This window comes from Leptonychotes weddellii, chromosome 6 (genome assembly GCF_054177405.1).
Source record: "Leptonychotes weddellii isolate Sample4059 chromosome 6, ASM5417740v2, whole genome shotgun sequence".
Lineage (NCBI taxonomy): Eukaryota > Metazoa > Chordata > Mammalia > Carnivora > Phocidae > Leptonychotes > Leptonychotes weddellii.
In genome coordinates this window covers 8,613,010-8,626,805 of record NC_138374.1, presented here as the reverse complement: position 1 = coordinate 8,626,805, position 13,796 = coordinate 8,613,010, and the positions used below count along the sequence as shown (strand labels likewise).

General features: G+C 43.5%; 1 protein-coding gene and 1 pseudogene across 8 annotated transcripts in view; both read left to right on the top strand.

Annotated features, from left to right (window-relative positions):
- The window catches only part of TACC2 (transforming acidic coiled-coil containing protein 2), a 186,046-nt gene that overhangs the window by 40,503 nt on the left and 131,747 nt on the right, over positions 1–13,796 (top strand). The window lies entirely within an intron of this gene.
- Positions 6,043–8,541, top strand: LOC102733389 (dolichyl-diphosphooligosaccharide--protein glycosyltransferase subunit TMEM258 pseudogene; annotated as a pseudogene).

Here is a 13,796-nt window from a genome sequence, read left to right as displayed (position 1 = left end):
AGGAGCAGAGAGAGAGGGAGAGAGAAGCTCAAGCAGACTCCATGCGTGGAGCGTGGAGCCTGATGCGGGGCTCGATCCCACAACCGTGAGATCATGACCTGAGCCGAAACCAAGAGTCAGATGCTCCACCCAGGCACCCCTGATTTACGTTTTGATAAGACCTCCCTGGTTGCTGTATGGAGAACGTCAGCGGGCAAGACTGGAGGCCAGAAGGTCAGAGAGGAAACCGTGCAGGTCCCTGGCAGGATCTAGCGTGTCTTGAGTGAGGCAGGGATCTCAGCCTTATATTCATTATCTCCCTCCCTCCCGCTGCAGGAATCTTCCTAGACATTTTATTCCTAATTGCCCTCCCTTCCCCAGGAAATTTCCATACCATAGATATATTGTATATGTATTGTGGTCTTTGGATGACATATTGGGCCAGATAGTACTTTGTAATTACAGTGTAATATCTAAGGTATCTTTCCCCCTCCCAAGAGTCCATTTTCGCCCCTCTGGGGATGGTACTTACTGGCCCACTGAGCACATGGCACTGAGGTGATTACAGTGAAGATGGAGAAACAAACACAGCTTTGCTATTTTGGAGATTTTGGAGCTGAGAGATGCCAGGGCTTGCTGATGGACCGGATTTGGGAGGAGGGAGAGAACAGTCAAGGAAGATCCCTGAAGCTTTGGCTTGAGCAGTTGGGTGGCGAGGACCATTTGCTGAGAAGGAAAAAAGTGAATCCGGCATATTTGCTGAGTCCCACGGTCACAGACCCAGCATCCAGGAGGGAATCCTGTTGTGAAGCTGGCAAGACAGTGTGCCACTCACAACCCCGGGCTCAGCGGGGGGCACACAGGACCGTCCTTCATCTTTGGGAAGAAAGCAGGGCGCTCTTGTGTTTCAGGGACAACTCACTTCCTGCTCTACACCCAGCACTTTCAACACCTGGACATATGTCATCCCTTTGGGGGAAGTGGGGCAGATTCCATTTAGCAAACATGGATCCACAGCTCACCACAGGCCAAGCTCTGAGCTTGAGGCCAGAGGTAAAAAAGACAAACAGGACCTGTGGGTCCAGTGGTAGAAAGGCGTGTAAACAAATCATTCTAGGAAAGCTCAGTGCCGCAGGCAGGCTCTATGGGAGCACGGGGGCGGCAGAGAGGGCCCGGCTCTGCTGCGAGAAGGGAGCGAGTGCTCCGGAAGGACCAGGCTTGCCGTTGGGTCTTCAAAACCAAACAGAAATAGGGCTTTGTGGGGAAAGGAGACGGTTCCAGGCAGAGAGAAGAGCTGTCATGATGACGGAGCTAGAGGGAATACAGAATTTAGGAAGGGATCGACTTACTAGGCTCTTACGTAGAGAATTCCAGAACTTCTTTAAGTCTGGGAAAGGGGATGGAGCATCTTCATTAAGCTCAACCTCTTGGCTTTTTCAAATATACAAACTCTCACTTAGCACAGAAATCCTTGGCGTTTGGGGGGCAGCAGCTTAGGGAAGGGTAGAAAGACAGTTTGAAACATGAAATAGTGGACTTGAGAGGCTGGGCGAGGATGTTCCCTGAGCCTTGCCTGCCACGGAGTCACCTGCACGCGGGGGTGCGGGACCCAGGGCCGAAATCCACAGCTCACCCACTGCTCAGGGTGGACGCCTACAGATGACCAGAAGGCCATGAGGAAGCTGGGGCTCGGGGAGGTGAAGAAACGTGCCCCCCCACACAGACAAAGCTTGGCTTGGTGGGGACTGGAATCCGGCTGGGTTTGGTGCTGCCCAGTAGCCCGGGCTCAGAGCCATTATGCTGAGCTCCCACGGGTGTCTGAAAACATTTGTGTTGTGGGCTCCATAATTAGAAAGCAAACCCCCGTCTGTCCTTAAAATTTAATTTCCCTGTAAACAAGGTCCGTTCTCAGACCCAGACAAAAGAAAAACCAAAAAGATCTGTTTTATGAGCAGCGTCTGGGGCCAGCTCTTAATGAACGAGCCCCAGGTCCCCGATGCGGTAGTAATCAGTCCCTTCCTAACAAACTTTTGCAAAGTTCCAGATCCACTCAGGAGCTCCTGCCAAGGCAGGGCGTGTCAGGCAGAGCCGGGGGCAGCCTCCGCCCCGCCAGTCCTGCTTCTGACTCATTATTTATCTCTGGCAGGAAGTAAACACAGAAAGGAGGGGGGTAGTGAGCTCCCCAACTTGTGACACGGGCTGAAAAAGAAGGTCACGCACTGAATTAGGTGTGTGTCTGCTTTCTGCTCATCTGGTTTCAACAGAGCATTTAAAAAGAGGAGAGGAGGAGTATTTTTCCATCCTGAGATGATACCCCATTTTTTGTCACAATTTGGAAAATACAGGGGCGCCTGGGTGGCTCAGTCGTTAAGCGTCTGCCTTCGGCTCAGGTCATGATCCCAGCGTCCTGGGATCGAGCCCCGCATCGGGCTCCCTGCTCAGCGGGGAGCCTGCTTCTTCCTCTCCCTCTGCCTGCCTGCCGCTCCCCCTGCTTGTGCTTTCTCTCTCACTCTCTCTCTCTCTGTGTCAAATAAATAAATAAAAAGTCTTAAAAAAAAAATCTCTTAAAAAAGGAAAATACAGAAAAGTGAAAAGTGAGGGGAGAAAAAATCACCAATGCGCTCACCATCTATAGACAACTGCTCTTAAAATATTAGTGTTTCCCTCAGGCCTTTCTCATTTTTCGAGTTCTTTATTGATTGTGATAGCTGTGTGTGTATATACATATGTATTTATAAATATTTAAATATCTAAATATATTCAAACAATATATTAACATACACGTTCATATACAATATATTTAAATATTTAAACAATATATTAATATAAATATTTTTATAAGGTACATTTAAATATATAATAGACTGTTTTAGAACAGTTTCAGGTTTACAGAAAAATTGAGCAGTACAGAGAATTCATATATACCCCCTTCCTCCTATACAGTTTGCCCTATCATTATTATTATTATTATTTTTTAAGTAGACTCTGTGCCCAGCATGGAGCCCAATGGAGGACTTGAACTTACGACCCTGAGATCAAGACCTAAGCTGAGATCATGAGTCAGATACTTCAGAGGGCACCCCCAGTTTGCCCTATTATTAACATTTTGCATTAGTTTGGTACATTTATTACAGTTAATGAACCAATATTGATACATTATTATTAACTAAAATCTACAGTTTACATTAAGCATTACTCTTGTGTTGTCTATACAGTCTGTGGGTTTGGCAAACACATAATGCCATGTACCCACTATTGCAATATCTTACAGAATAGTTTCAGTGACTTAAGAAATCTCCTGTTTCCACCTCTTCATTCCTCCCCTCCCCCTCCCCTCCCAACTCCTGGTTACTACTGATCTTTTTACTGTCTCCATAGTTTTGTTTTTTTCAATTACCTTTTTACATTGGTATAAGATACATTCTGTAAGAGTATGAAGCTGAGAGCTTGATGAATGTTTACACTCCTATACACTTATATAATCAAGCCCCGCTCTAGAGCTAGATCATTCCTGTCACCCCAGAAAATTCTCTCCTGTCACTTCCCAGTCAATACCCAGCCCAAGAATAACAACTGTTCTGACTTCTACTATCATGAATTAGTTTTGCCAGGTCTTGAACTTCACATAAAGGGGAGTTAAACAGCATATATACTTTGGTGTCTGGTTTCTTTTACACACAGCTACTTGTTGGTTTTTTAAATGATTTTTTATTGTGGTAAAAAAAAATACATAGCATAAAATTCACCATCGTAACCAATTCTGAGTACAGTTCAATGTTGTGCAAATGTTTCTATGGTTTCTTTTTCTTCTTTTTTTTGGGGGGGCGCGGTGGGCAGAGGGAGAGGGAGAGAAAGAATCTTCAGCAGGCTCCATGTGGGGCTCCATCTCATGACCCTGAGATCATGACCTGAGCTGAAATCAAGAGTCGGACACCTAACTGACTGAGCCACCCAGGCGCCCCTGTTTCTATAGTTTCTTAAGGTAGAAGCTGAGATCATTGATTTGAGACCTTTTTTTTTTCTTAATATAGGTGTTTTAGTGCACTGAAAGTCTAAATCCTGCTTTAACTACATGTGACATTTTGATATTTGTGTTTTCATTTTCATTTGGTTCAAATACTTTATAATTTCCCTTTTAATTTCTTCTTTGACTCACGGGCTATTAGAAGTATATTATTTAAGGGCGCCTGGGTGCCTCAGTTGGTTAAGCGACTGCCTTCGGCTCAGGTCATGATCCTGGAGTCCCGGGATCGAGTCCCGCGTCGGGCTCCCTGCTCGGCAGGGAGTCTGCTTCTCCCTCTGACCCTCCTCCCTCTCATGCTCTCTGTATCTCATTCTCTCTGTCTCAAATAAATAAATAAAATCTTTAAAAAAAAAAAAAGAAGTATATTATTTAATATCCAAATACTTGGGGGATTTTCCAGATATGTTTCTTTTTTTTAAGATTTACTTACTTATTTTAATGAGAGAGAGAGAGCGCGTGCACATGAATGTGCGTGCACGTGTGCACATGAGTCAGGGGAGGGGCAGAGGGAGAGAATCTCAAGCAAACTTCCCACTGAACATGACTTCCCACCGAGCATGGATCCCCACATGTGGCTCCATCCCATGACCCATGAGATCATGACCTGTGCTGAAACAAAGAGTCAGACGCTTAACCAACTGAGCCACCCAAGAGCCCCCGGTTATCTTTTGTTATTAGTTTTTTAATTTAATTCCATTGCAGCCAGATGATATACTTTGAATAATTTTAATCTTTTAAAATTTATTGAGACCTTTTAAAAATGGGTAGAATATGGTCTACCTTGTAAATGTGTCATTTGCACTTGAAAAGAATGTAATGCTGCCACTAATGGATAGTATTTAATAAATAGCAATTGGGTTAAGTTGCTTGATAGTGTTCTTCTGGTCTTTCATATCTGTACTGATTTTCTATCCGCTTGCTCATTCAATTATCAAGAAAGGGGTATGGAACTATCAGTTTATAATTGTGGATTTGGCCATTTCTTTTTTTTTTTCTTCATCAGTTTTTGCTTTATGTATTTTGAAGCTCTGTTATTAAATAAACTTTTAGAATGTTTTTGTCCTATTGATGACTTGAACCTTTTATCATTATAATGATCTTCTTTATGGCTGGTAATATTCCTTGCTGCAAAATCTGTTTTGTCCGATATAATATAGACATAGGAGCTTTCCTTTCATTAGTATTTTCACAGTAGAACCCCCCCCCCATTCTCTTACTTTTAATCTATCTGTGTTTTTAAGCAAAATTTGAAATACTTTTCTTGTAGACAGCTTACAGTTGGGTCTTCCTTTTTTCATCCATTCTGAATATTGCTGCCTTTTAATTGAAGTGTTTATAACATTTACATTTAATGTGATTATTAATATGGTTGACTTAAATCTCCAGTCTTATTATTTGTTTTCTCCATCCCTTTTACCCTCCTTTTTTGCCTTCTTTTGGAAAAAGTCATTATTTTTATGATTCTGTTTGATTTCCCTTTTAATTTATTAGCCACGACTATTTGTGTTAGGTGGTTGCTTTAGGATCGATACTATACATCTTTAATGTGATACAGTCTGCTTTCAAGTGATATTGCACAATTTCATGTACATTTAGAAGAGTCTTGCCCTATACAACAGAATACTTCTATTTCTTCCCTTTTGGCCTTTGTGCTTTGTTGTCATACATTTTATTTCTATATATATTTCAAATCCCACGATATATGTTATTTTTGCTTGATATAGCCAATTATCTTTTAAAGGAGATTTACATAATGAGGAAAAAAGAATTTCTATTTACTTGCACAGTCACCATGTCTGCTGTTCTTTATTTTTTTGTGTAGATAATGATGGCCATCTGGTATTATTTCCTTTTGGTTTGAGGGACTTCCTTCAACATTCCTTGAAAGATAGGTCTGCTGGTGATTAATTTCTTAGCTTTTAAATGTCTGGAAAAAAAAATCTTCACCTGTATTTTAGAAAGATGTTTTTGCTGGGCAAAGAGTTCTAGGTAGATAGTTCTTTTTTCTTTTACTGCTTGAAAGATATTGCCCTACTGCACTCTAGCTTGTATGGTTTCCAACAAAAATTTCTGCCACCCTTTCTTTTGTTCTTCTGTCCTTTCTTCTCCCAGCGCTTTTAACATTTTTCATGTTTTTACTGGTTTTAAGCAATTTGGTTATGATGTGCCTTGGTGTAAGTTTCTTCTTGTTTCTTGTGCTTAGAGTTAGATTCTTGTATCTGCGGGTTTATAGTTTACATCATTTTTGGAAAATTTTTAAGCCATTATTTCTTCAAATAGTTTTTAAAAATCACCCTCCCTGTGTGGGGACTCTAATTACACATATATTTGGCTGCTTGAAGTTATCTCACAACTCACTGATGCTCTGTTTGTTTTTTTTTTCTTTTTCTCTCTGTGTTTCATTTTGAACGGTTTCTATTGCTATGTCTTCAGGTTCACTAATCTTTTTCTCTGTAATGACTAATCTGTTACTAATCCCACCCAGTGTGTTTTTCATTTTAGACGTTAGAGTTTTCATCTCAACATGTTTGATTGGGATTTTTTTTTTTAAGATTTTATTTTTAAGTAATCCCTACACCCAATGCGGGGCTCAAACTCATGACCCCAAGATCAAGAATTGCATGCTCCCCTGACTGAGCCAGCCAGGCACCCCTGATTTGGATCTTCTTTATAGCTTCCATGTCTGTACTTAACATGCTCAATCTTCCCTCTAACCTCCTGAACACATGGAACACAGTTATAACACGTTTTAAAAAGTCCTTGTGTACTAATTCTATAATCTGCCTAATTTCTGGGCTGGTTTTGATTAATTGAGTTTTCTATTCATTGTGGGTCATACTTTCCTGCTTCTTTGCATTCCAGACACTGTGGGCTTTATGCTTTTGGATTCTGGATATTTTTGTATTCTTATAAATATTCTTGAACTTTGCTCTGGGATGCAGTTCAGTTATTTGGAACAGCTTCATCCTTTTGGGGCTTCATTAGGTGGGACCAGAGCAGTGGTTAGCCCACGGGTCGTGTTTTCCACTATTGAGGCAAGGCTCTTCTTAGTACTCTAACAGATGTCCCATGAATTATAGGTTTTCCACTGTGGCTGGTGGGAACAAGAGCTTTTCCCAGCCCTGTGTTAGCTTTACGGATTCTTCCCTATAAACCTCTCAGGTGGTCTGAACCTAGTCTCAGGTGGTATTTGTGCATATACATGCTGATCAGTACTTGGATATCCCCAGAGTTCTGGCTTTGTCCAGTTTCCTCTTCTCTGGCATGCAGATGCCCAGCTCCATCCCCTCAAGTCCGGGAGACTCTCAGGATCTTCCTGTGCCGCTTCCTCCAGGCCTTAGCTAGGGTAAGAGCAACATTTACTCTGTTGCTGTTCATCTCCAGGGATCACAGGCCTCTGTTTCTCGTGTCTCCTGTAGCAGCCAATCCCCCATTAGCCCCATCCCCTGTTGTGTTAATAATTCTTTATATGACACTTCCCAACCCAAGCTCTCTGAAAAGACCAAAAAGCCACCTGTATCAAGTTTCTTTCTCTGGCTTTAAATGGAAGTGCAGCAAAAAACCTGGCATTTATTTTGGGAAAGGTGGGGAGACACTTCTAGAAAAAAAATATTAATAAGAGAGAGGATGCCACGTGCAAGAGTTGTTTTTCTTTCCTTTTCAAGAGCACTTCTAGTCTCTTTTCTTTCTGTGGCCTCAAATGCCAACTTCGACAGGAGTTAATCTTCCCAAATCATCACTGCAGCTGTGTTCATGTTGGAAAGGAGCCTGGGATGGTTTTTATGTCTTTAACATGGAACCACTTGGCCCCTCGGTGATGTTGACTCATCACCTCCCCCTACCCCATACACATTTAGGCCAGTGGGATTATAGAGAGGCAAATCTCAACAAAACAGGCCTGTGACTAGCACATTTTTGAGCTCAGTACACATGAGCTCAGCCTCACATAGGTGACATTGGTGACATCTTTTTGTTCAGGGAATGCCCCCAAATTCTTTGAAAGATTTTTTAGTCATCAAGGGAAGATTCCAATATGTTTCCTGCTTTTACTGTGTTGATGAAGGCAGGAAGATGGTTTTAATACACATTAGAAGTCTTATCAAGAAGGAATATTAACAAAAATATGTTTACAGCCATTTGTTCTTTCTTGATGTCAAAACAAAATAAAAATACTACCATAACCTAGGCACACAAAAACCACTGCTTGCATTTTTCTGTGGCTAAGTAGTAGGATCTAACTTAAAATTAAGAAAATATTGCTGGTGGTAGAGCGGTGGATGACCCTGTGCTTGGTGAAATGGAGCTCGAGGCCATGAGCAGATACACCAGCCCAGTGAACCTGGCTCTCCTCCCCCATCTCACCGTGGTGCTGTTGGCCATTGGAATGTTCTTTACTGCCTGGTTCTTCATTTATGAGGTTACCTCCACCAAGTACACTTGGGATATCTACAAAGAGCTCCTCATCTCCTTGGTGCGCTCACACTTCATAGGCTTTGGAGTCCTCTTCCTGCCTGCTCTGGATTGGCATCTACGTATGAGCTCCCAAGGGTTCCAACCTGGTGGTTTCACTGAATTCCTGCTTCTGTAAATTAATTTTTATTATTATTATTATTGCTGGAAGTGTCCCACTGGCTGCTTATGATAAAGGCAGATGTGTGACCAAAAGAAAAATTAAGAAAGGGGCACCTGGGTGGCATAGTCGGTTGAGCGACTGACTCTTGGTTTTGGCTCAGGTCATGATCTCAGGGTCGTGGGATTGAGCCCCTTGTCAGGCTCCGCGCTCAGCAGGGAGTCTGCTTAAGGATTCTCTCACTCTCTCCCTCTGCCCCTCTGCTTCTTTCTCTCTCCCTCACTAAAAAAGAAAGAAAGAGGAAAAAAGAAGAGAAGAGAAAAAAAGAAATGTATTTAAACAAATTGGTATATGGTCATGACAGTACCTAGATGCATTGAAAGACAATGATAGAAATGAGTGACACCCAGAAAGAGATGTGGATTTGTGCCAACTCTGGGGAGCTCTTGTGTGCAACAATCCGTCAGCCCCTTCTAGCAATCAGGCTGGGAACCGCAAAATTGGGTCATTCCACTGTCTTTTAGACCCCACAAAACAGATGCTGAAAAAATTGATTAGAAGACAGTTTTTTGAATTTTCCTTGGAATTCAGATGCCTGTCCTCCACCACCACCGCCCCCCCCCACACACACTATGCTGGATAATGGATTGTCACAAGTGGACTGACACCTTGACCTTGAAGTCATATAAGTCCATGTGGCAGAGCGCACACTGAATAATAAGGATACTTTGGGGTTTTACCACTCCCTCACATATACGCCCTTCTCCCCCATAACTCTTTAGAACCTACCAGAATTTTCCTCTTGTTTATTGCATGGGTTACACAAGCATTGTGGTCTTTGTTTTTTCTGGCACAGAATGAGCAGAGGAAAGAGTTAAAACTGGATAAAAAATACAAAGCTGAGTCTGACAGGGCTGCCAAGGTCAGTGGGCTCCTCAGCCTCTGTGCAGGAAGCATCGTTTGGACAAATTAGGACCACGTGTGTAGATTGGACCTAATCTGCTGGGATGGCCAAGAAGTTTCTGAGGAGGTGCCTTTCTCTGTGAAATACCAGGATTAGTTGTTGAGACTTGGCAATCTCCCTTTCTTTATTAACTTGAGAATTCTTTCCTCTGCATGAATCACTTAGAACATAAATCCTTTCCCAAAGTCCCTGGAATAGGCAATGCATCTCACAGTACGGGAGTTAACCGAAGTAAGGGGTTTTTTGTGTCAGTTAAAAAAATTACTCCTCATTTCTATATTCCTTCCATCTTTCAATCATTCATTCGGCAGAGTAGGTACCAGTGCTAGACCAAGATATAAAAATAAATGAGATAAATTCCCTCTAACCTCCAGGAGGTCATACCCAGCGGGAAAATGAGTGAGTGAACAAATATACCACACAGGTACTGAGAGACAGTCTGCACACCGGCTTTAGGAGAATAAAAAAGGGAGCACATGCAGCTCAGGGAGGGAATCCTTCCATGGAGGGAGGTGCGTGGCGGGGAGGGGTCCTACCACAGAGGCAGGTGACAGGGTCGGCACTGTTCAGGGGAGTAAGGGGGTTTTACCATGGAGGAGGGAAAGGGGGGAATCCCATGATGGACGGAATTAGAGGTTCTCACTGCAGAGGAGAATTAGGGGATATTATCATGGAGGGGGAAAGAACTCCCTATGTGCAGAGCCCTCAGCTGGCCTTGCTCTGAGGCACAAAAGAGCTATTCACATGTTCCTGATTTACAGGCATATTCTGTTCCCAGAGCAGGTGAGAGGTGAGTACAGGGGGTGCTTTGATAGTGTGTTTTGAGAACTATCCTTCTAGTTCTCTAAAGGACAGCCGAAATGTCCTTAGCAAATCTTCCTTTTACATATGGCTATGCGTTCCATCCTATGTTCTGTGGGTGGCACATCAGTCTCACTAAATGCTCTATCAGAAAAAGGGGCAGAGGAAGATTTTTGAGAAATACCAAGTTTGGAAAACACCGTGCAATATCTTCTTGTTGATTCACAATGTATGGCGGTATCTCAAAGGCACTGAGAAGTCCTGCAGTAAAGAAACTTGTTTAACTATGTTTCATCTAGTGCTTCCTGTATCATCTAAAGACCAGGGAAAACTTTCTTGCACATCTAAAAATCGTATTATGAGAAATACAGAGTTTAGTATTTAAAGGCTCCTCATAGAAATGTAAAAATAGAGGTCATATCCTACATAACTCCTGTTAGTCATTAATAAGTGATCCAGAATGATCTATCATAGTTGGCCCAATCATATATCAAGTTCTCTCTCTCTTTTTTTTTTTTTTTTGGTGGGCAGCAAAGTTTATTGAGCGATAGTACAAAGCTCCCAAAGAGGGAGGGGAAAGAGGGAAGGGACCCGAGAGGATTGCCCTCTCTCTCTTTTTTTAAGGAGGTGGGAATTTGCTCCTGGTTGTTTATTTACTTATTTATTGAGAGAGAGAGCACATGCATGGCGAGGGTGAGGGGGCAGAAGGAGAGGGAGAGAGAGAAGAATCCCAAGCAGACTCTGTGCTTAGCACGGAATCCAACATGGGGCTTGATCTCACGACCCTGGGATCATGACCTGAGCCAAAATCAAGAGTCAGACACTTAACCGAGTGAGCCACCCAAGTGGCCCTCATATATCAAGTTCTTCAGGAGACTATCTTCTTAGGCAGTCTTCCTAGTTTGAGATGGAAAAGGGAAAGAAAGAAAAACTGGGAAGTGGGCATCTTCATAGAGAGTAGAATACCTCCAAGAGTCATAGTTATGTATAACCCTAGAGCACTTGGTTACCAGACTTATGATTCACAGAGAAAAATACAAAGCAAAGGGCAAGAATAAAGACAGTGAGTCAATTAGGTGATTAGCAGTTTAACTGTGTCATTGTGAAGATCTACACGGTCCCCAGATTAACCAGGTTTACTCTGATTCCATGTTTGGAAGACCTGAAAACATTTTGGAGTTTAGTTTTCTTTCTTTGGTTGGGGTCTCAGCCTTCCTTCTGCTGAAGAAAAGTCACATGGACAACATGGCCCAAGGGTTAAATCAGATTTTGGCGAGTCCTGAAAACTTATGGGAGAAACAAAACACCACAGTCATCCTAAACTGCTCTTGGGGATTTGGGAAGCTAATTCATCATATCCCTTCCCACCAGATTCTGAGTCAATCATGAAATTGGCACCAGAGTCTGCAAGGAGAAGAAAGCCAGCTTTATCAACAGCAAGCGTGGACTGGAAGATAAGTCAGAATGGGGTTCCTGATACTGCCCCCTGAACTAAACTTCCCCACCCAGTGCCAGGCTGTGGACGAGTGCAGGGTGCTGTGAAGGCTGGGGAGGGCCAGCTCCAGTGAGCTTGTCACCTGGCAGGCAGCTGGGGGGAGGATGAAAGGACTGCACTTCTTATCTCAGTGACCTAGAGCACCTTAACCCCCACCTGTGTGGAAACTGTACCCATTGGGGCTGCTTTCTCCATCACACCAACCAGAGGAGTCTCACTTCTTCCTGGGAGATAACCCTAAGGGAGAATAGGGCAGAGTGTTATACTTCTCTGAGAGCTCAGCTGTGTCATAAAACCCCTGAATGTGTGGGCCACGGCAGGAACCCATGCAGCTGAGGACCGCCCCCAGCCCTGAGCCCCCTCATCACCACTGCAGCTGCCCCAACTGGTAACAGTGTATTAGGACTGGAGGTTTCCAGGGGCTGCGATGGAACTCACAGGATCTCTCTCTACCGCTTGCTTTCGTTTTCCAGAAAGAACATTGGAATGCAATGAGTAACATCAGTGGTGATGTTATGTGGGGAAATCTTCTAATCTTTTCCAATTACACTAATTTATGAAAATAACCAATCATTCACAGACTTCTGTACTTTATAATTAGTAACAAATTTCTTACAGCGCACCCCCTAACTCATCAGACCCACCAGTGTGCACAGGGACTTGTGGTTGAAAAGTGCTGCCTTGACCTCATTTCTTTTGAAGAAGCATTTAAACAGAAGTACTTTGCCTTTTCTGAGCCTCATTTTTCTGTATCTTCATCAGTAAAATGAAGAATTTGGACTAAATAGGTACCAGAATGCTGAAATTGTCTGGAAGAAAAGAACCTTCCTAATTGTCACATCAAACAACCATGATCTGGGAGCATTTCTGCATATTTAGAATCTTTGATTTGTGTTCACTTGTATCTGCCCATCCACCCATTCATCTACCCAATCATCCATCCACCAACCATTCATCCATTCATCCATCCATCCATCCATCCAACCATCCACCAATCACCCATCCACCCAACCATCCATCCACTCAGCCATCCATCCACCAACCATTCATCCATCCATCCATCCAACCATACACCCACCAACCATCCATTTGTCCATTCATCCAACCATCCATCACCCAATCCCTCTAACCAGCCATCCATCCCCCAACCATTCATCCATCTATCCAGCCATTCAGCCATCCAATCACCCATCCACCAATCACCCATCCACCCATCCATCCATCCATCCATCCATCCACCCATCCATCTACTCATACATTCATGTATTCAATATTTACTATATGCTAGACACTGGGGAAACAATATTGAAAAGAAACAAGACTCAGTCTTCATTATACTCCAATGGAGGGAATGATCATCAATCCATGTTGATGGCAACTGTGACTACAGCCATCACCAGGGGTCCTGTGAAAGGAGATCTGATCCCAGAGGCCAGGCCAGGAAGGCTTTGTTGACAAGTGATGAGTAGGGCTGAGACCTGCTGGGGAAGAGTAGGAGGGCTCCGGGCTCCAGGCAGATGCACTGATGGAGAGGTCCAAGTGGGATGAGACAGGAAAGGTAGGCCGGGGCCACAGCTGATGGCAAAGTGAAGCCACCGAAGAGTCTTCTCACTAGGGTGACGGGATTAGGCTTTTATTTCTAAGCCATGTTGCTCAGGCTGCAGACTGGAAAATGGAATGATGCAACCAGAGTGAGTGGGAGAAGAGCCTGTAGCGCCCATCCAGAAGGGGTGGGGCCAGCAAGTAGAGGGAAGCGGGAGGTGGCAGGGCCCGGAGCCAGGCAGTGCGGGGCTTGAGCTTGCTTTGCCTCGGGAGCTCTGAGACCTTGGGTCCAGTCTTAAACCTCTCTGGGGATATTTCTATGTGTGTGCAATAAGGGCCATCTACTCTGCCGAGCTACTGAGTGGATTAGATACAATCATAACTGGAAAGTGCTTAGCATGGGCCTGGTCTTAATAAATGC